The sequence below is a fragment of the Pteropus medius genome, unplaced genomic scaffold (genome assembly GCF_902729225.1).
Source record: "Pteropus medius unplaced genomic scaffold, Ma_sr-lr_union100, whole genome shotgun sequence".
Classification (NCBI taxonomy): Eukaryota; Metazoa; Chordata; class Mammalia; order Chiroptera; family Pteropodidae; genus Pteropus; species Pteropus medius.
Window position 1 is genome coordinate 8,038,441 of NW_024340701.1, and position 6,000 is coordinate 8,044,440.

General features: G+C 48.0%; 1 long non-coding RNA gene across 1 annotated transcript; it reads right to left on the reverse strand.

The window, feature by feature from the left end:
• Positions 1-3,182: 3,182 nt before the first annotated feature.
• LOC120621547 (uncharacterized) lies at positions 3,183-5,297 on the reverse strand. Its single transcript, XR_005658186.1, has 3 exons — positions 4,828-5,297; positions 3,973-4,090; positions 3,183-3,260 (listed from the first exon to the last, which is right to left on the reverse strand). It is a non-coding gene; the product is annotated as an uncharacterized LOC120621547 (long non-coding RNA).
• Positions 5,298-6,000: the final 703 nt, after the last annotated feature.

The following is a 6,000-nucleotide window of genomic DNA, read 5'->3' on the forward strand; positions in this document are numbered from 1 at the left end:
GCCCTTGGTATGCCCTTCGGAGGCATCAGCTCTGACGAGCTGCTCGGTATAAATAAGGTGATGTGAGAAAGGATAGAACAAACACACTGGGCAGCTGTAAAACCTGGATTACACCTCAACTCTGCCCCTCTGGCCCGCATGGGTCATGCCACCTCTCTGTGCCTCAGTGTCTTCACTTATAAGATGGGAATAATTACATCTACCTTAAAAGGCTTAGGGATCCTCAAGTGAGGTAATAAAGGCAAAATGGCAAGTAGCAAAGCCCCATTCAAATGGCATGATTTTCAATAACAATAAAAGCTGAGTGAATCGGTAGTCTTCATGGAAAAACAGCTGGCTAAATTCACACCTACTGGACATTTACTTCTTTCCATCCTACCCACCAACCCGCCTTTGTAAAATCTTTCATAGTTTACCAAATCCTTTTTGTCTATTGTCTTACCAGTCTGACCTAAGCCTAGGAGGCAGAATGGGCAGGATTTGTCATCCCCAGTTTACAGATGAGGAAACTGAGGTTCAAGAGGGGAAGTGCCTTGCCCAAGGTCACAGAGCTAGTGAGAGGTGGTATGGTCCCTGTCGCTGCCCTGCCCTTGCCCATGGGATAGAGTTTGTGCTCCTTAACTTGGCACTTGAGACTCATCAGGATCTGGCCCCCCATCGACCTCCCCAGATCCATCTCTCAGCACGCAGCCACTTTACGTATCATCATTCCTCAAACATGCAATAACATTTCTCAGCCTTTTATCCTTGTACTCGATGTTCCCTCTACCAGGCTGCCTCGTAGATCCCGACCCAGCCTTTGTTCATTTCTCCTATAGACTCCATGACAGGTGCCCGACACAATAAGTTTTCATCATTGTCCTCACTACTGTATTGATCATTTTGCAGAGTGATTCAGGGCTTAGGCTCTGGAGCCAAATGACCTGGGTTTAAATCCTGGCTCAACTACTTAATAGCTGAGTGATCCTGGGCAAGTTACTTAACCTCTCTGTGCCGTGGAGATGTATTCTCAAACAAATCCCGAAGTACCTACCTCCTCGGATTGTTGTGAGGAGTGAATGATATGTGTAAAACAATAAGCACAGGGCTTGGCCCAGAATAAGCAATGCCTATTAACTATCATTGTTATTTTCTACTTATATTCAGTGATGCCTTCCTTTTCCCAATCCCTGCGCTGGGCACACCAAGCTGACTCAGAGGTAATGTCTGGCCTCAGAAACCAAGGGAGGAGTGAGGCATGTCAACACCCCATGAAAATGTATTCATTGTGACCAAGTCACTGTTTTGCTTAAATCATCCTGTGCTCATGTTCATGGGCTCCAAGGAGTAAACTCCATTCTGCAACCACTCCTTCCCTGCCAGAGGTGGCCTAGGTCCTCATGCTCCCTGCCCCACTGAGTGTTACATCCGTGGGGAATGGTTTTGTCAGCTCCCCCTTCTCTCCATGATAATTCCAGAGACAGAAGAGCCAGCTGCAGTAATATTTATCTCCCTAGGCTGCTTCCTCAGCTGAGATTTACAGGCTGTGCCTGTCACAGTGACCCTGCAGGCTCAATTACAGATCTGCTTCCAGGCTAGTCTGGGGCAGAAACCTGCCTAGATTTGCCAAGCTGCCCCTAGAGAGCCACAGGCCCTGTCAAACCTGGGACCTCAGAGAGCATGAGGCCCATTCAACTGCCTTGCTTATCACACATGAAGATATAGAAGCCAGAGATGGGGAATACATTCAAAGTTCCCACCAGGGAAAATGGGCCCAGCATGAAGTCTAATGCTGGCCTCTGAGTGCCATCAAGGGAGCTTATTTTACTGTAGATGAGTGCATGACTTCATTAGTACCCAAATAGCTTTCTTTTTATATAACAAAACTATTTGCTATGGAAACATGCTTTGAAACTTAAGCCTAAAGCAAGACATTGCACTTCCATAAACAAAGACCATATTCTGTCCCCACAATTAGGAATGTATGAAGTGCAGCCTACACATTGCCCAGCTCCACCAGCCTGTGACTACAAAATGGAGTCCCATTTTTGTCCAAAAGCAATGAGCCCGATCCCCCTTCTATATAAGCGGGAACTTATCCCTCTCAAAGGGTCCCTCGATTATTCTTAGGAATCCCCCAAAGTAGCAACAAACCAGCCTGTAGATTATAGTCACCATAAGACAACTGCCTGTTCTTCTTCTCCAGCTCAGACTCTTTCTTCATCAATATCCTCAACTAGTGAGGCCCTTAGAAGGAGTCCCACTGTTGCCACCATTAACAGTGCCACTGTGGGGACAGCGTCGGGACTCAAAAGTGCCCTATACTGTCTCTTCTCTGGTTGCAACCACCCAGTGGGGTTAGGTCCCCAGGGAGGGAATCCAGGTCCCTTGACACCTAGTCCTATGAGATGTAGGAATTGGGTCCCCTTTGTGGATTGAAAGTTTATCTGAGAGTCCTTGGTCATGCCACCTCCCCTCTGAATCTGAGCAACTTCAACAGTGACATAAAGCTGATAGTGCTCACTGACAAAGGTTGTCATGAAGATCACATGAGGATGGATACATGATACCTGGCACATAGTAGGTGTTCGACAAATGGCAGCTTTATTATTATTATTAATTATCATTATTATTATTATTATCAATTGTGTACTGAGACTGGGTTCCCCAAGAACAGATCCTGAAATGAGGATTTGAGACAAGTGGTTTATTTGACAGGTGATCAGAAGAAGCACCTATAGAAGTGTGGGAAGATGAGACAAGGAAGGGAAAGAAGTGAAGGGTATGTTATTAAGGAAGTTTCTGCTATTATTGGCCAGGGCTCAATTCCACCAAGGAATTCTGGGTAATAATATAGACCACGCCTCAAAGTTGTCCCAATCCAGAGAGGGAGCTGGGTGTGTATCCACCAGTCATTGCTGGGATCTGCTGTGGGGGAGGGCATGTTAAGTCTCTGGCAACTTTTCTGCATGCATGCCCTAGGGCTCCAAGTCCAGAGAAAGTCCTTAGGCAGAGTCACAGGGGCTGGCACTTGAAAGCTGTCAGGCCAGCATGCACAGAAATGGCAAACAACAAGGGACACAGGCAGGACACTCAAAGCATCAGCTATAAATGCCATGTATTGTGACTTCATCTAAAAGACAAGATGCTAAAAGCATCTCCTTCAAGCTGGGGGAGCCCAGGAGAAGGGTGGACACTATTTGGATTCTAGTTCCAGCTCTGTCACCTTCAAACTGACTGTGATCTTGGTCTGAGCAGTCGCTGGTCCTCAGTTTCTTCTCCTGTCAAGTGGGGAGTTCAAAGCAGATAGATTTTTGAAGTCCCAACCAGCTCTCAGAAGTTCAAAGGTTCACCTGGCTTTTTAAATTTGAGCCTCACTGCACCTCTTGGGAGGGGGCAGGGCCAGGGTAAGTCTCCCTGTTGAGAGCTGGGGAAATTCAGACTCAGAAAGGAGGAGTGGCTAGGCCAGCGGTTCTTTTTTTCTTTTTCTTTTTCTCTTTATGGTGACATTGGTTAACAAAATCCAGTAAGTTTCAGCTGTACACTTTAACAGTAAGGCACATATATATATATTTATATATATTTACGCTGTGTGTTCACCTCATATAGTTAGATTTTTTTCTGTCACCACATATTTGACCCCCTTTACCCTGTCTCTTCCTCCCCGACCCCGCATTTCTTAAAGCTCTATATCTCCACCAGCAGCATCAGCATCTCCTGGGCATTTGTTAGGAATGCAAATTCTTGGGCTCCACCCCAGACCTACTACATCAGAAATTCTGGGGGTGAGGCCCAGCAATCTGTGTCATTTTTTTGGTGATTCTGATATTGCGCATGCACAAGAAATTGGAAACCAAGGTCATGCACTGAGTTAAAGGCAAAGGAAGCTAGAATCTGAGCTCCTGCCTCCCAGGCTGCACCTCTGCTCTCAGCACCTCGCCTTGGGCTTAGTAGACCCTCAACAAATAGGAAGGGAATCTTTAGGCCCCACACCTATTTCTGATCACTCCATCTCCAGGCATCTTTTGTGCTGTGCTGTGTCTGCTACTGGTCTCTGTAGGACAGTTTGGAGTCCTCGAATGTCAGGGCACTGGGCAGTAAATTGAATCCACTGTAGAGACAAGAAACGCTCTTAGAGAAGAGGTGCTCCTGGCCCATGGTCACTTAGCAAGGAAGTGAGCCAGCCAGAGCCGAAGCCCCAGCATCCCTCAGAGCTACCACCACTGATGTGAGGGCCACCTCTGGGCTAGGTGCCACCATGGCAGCTCTGGAAGACTAGACTAGGTTCCAGCTAGCAGTGAGATGGTGTGGGGTTTATTGAGCCATCTGGATGCAAAGCCAACCTTCTCTCTGACTTCAAGTGCTTCTGGGGTATCTCAGCTCCTCCCAGATGCTTTCCGCCTCCACATCTGATGTGCCTGGAGCTTATGAAAAAAATCTCAGTTTTAGGAGAGGGAAAGAAAACTATAAGCTTCTAGTTATCCCTTTTTCACCTACCTACTTCCCAGGGACACTTTAAAACAAGAGCACTCATCAGTGTTCCCTGAGGTAGGGAGCCCTTCCTTTGGCAGGACCATGGGCCTGGGTCTCAGCACCAAGTGAGGGCCAGTCCTGGGAAGGCTTTTCAGGGGCTCCAGCTAGTGAGGATGCAGTAGAGTCACTACAGCTCCTCCAACCACAGCTGTTCAAGTTCACTCAGTCTGATCCTGGCTTCCTGACCAGGGCCGAGGCTGACCGGACGAGGCTTTGCACTCACTGTTCACTCCACACCTCTTCTGCAAGGGCTCTCAGAATTACCCTGACTTTTACCACTCTGCAAATGTACCTCCACACTCACTGAGTACTCACCTCAGCTTCCACCTTCACCACGTCACTCGCCAAGTCGCCATTGATCTCCTCATTCCCAAACATAAATCATGGTTGTCTGCTCTTACTCAGGCTGCCACATTGGCACTGCTGACCTTTTCACCTTTGAAACCTGTTTCTCTCGATTTTTCCAACATCATACATTCTGGTTTCTCCTCCTAGGTCTTGGGCTATTGTGGACTCCTTCATTCATCCACCTAGGATTTATGTGGCTATTTTTAGGTGTTGGTCATTGTGCTAGGTCTGGTGACTCAGTGGTGAGCAAGATGGTCAGGAACTGCCTTCCAGAGCACACAGTATAATGGAATCCTCAGGGTCCTGCTCTGAGCCCCCTCCCGAGCTCCAGACCTACACTTCTAACTGCTTGGAGGACATTTCCATCTGGATGGTCCAAATCAAACTTGCAAGGTCCAAACCAAACTCGTGATATTCTCCTCTGTCTTCCCCACCGAGTCTGGGGAAGGGTTTTTCTGCACAAAAACCCTGTTGAGGTTTTATTAATTTCTGTGAATGAGTCAGCAGAGACGAAAGGAAGAATACTAGTGTGAAGATTACTGAGGCGGTGAGTTCTCAGCCTAGGTGGGTGAGTAAGAGCAGAACACAAAGGAGGGAGAGATGAAGGGCAATGGCGTACAGAGAAGGGAGCCATCCTATCCCTGCAGTGAGCCCCAGAAGCTTATTGGGGTACCCATCAGTGGTCCCCAAAGTAGGGAGCCCTTCCCTTGGCAGAGCCAAAGAGCCTGGGTCACAGCACCAATTGAGAGCTGGTCCTGGGAAGGCTGGTCAGGGGCTGCAGCTAGTGAGGATGATGCAGTAGTCACTGCAGATCCTCTCAGAATGGCCATTGAGAGGGTGACATTTCCACAGACAGAGATGGAGGTCGTTGGAAGAGCATGGGCAAGAGCACAGAGGTGGGAACCCACTTGGCATGGAGGAGGTGCAGAGGACAACCAGTCACCTTAGAGCAGTGATTCTTCATTAACCTTTCAGAGTCACAGAAGCCTTCTTACAAAGGAGGTCACATGAGGAACCCCAATCCACAAAACAGATACGAATGGAACTGCTGTGGTTGCAGTAGACATGAGGGGTCTGAAAGCCCTATTCTGTCTCTACCAGCACACTCACACACCATCCCAACCGCCCCCCACACACACA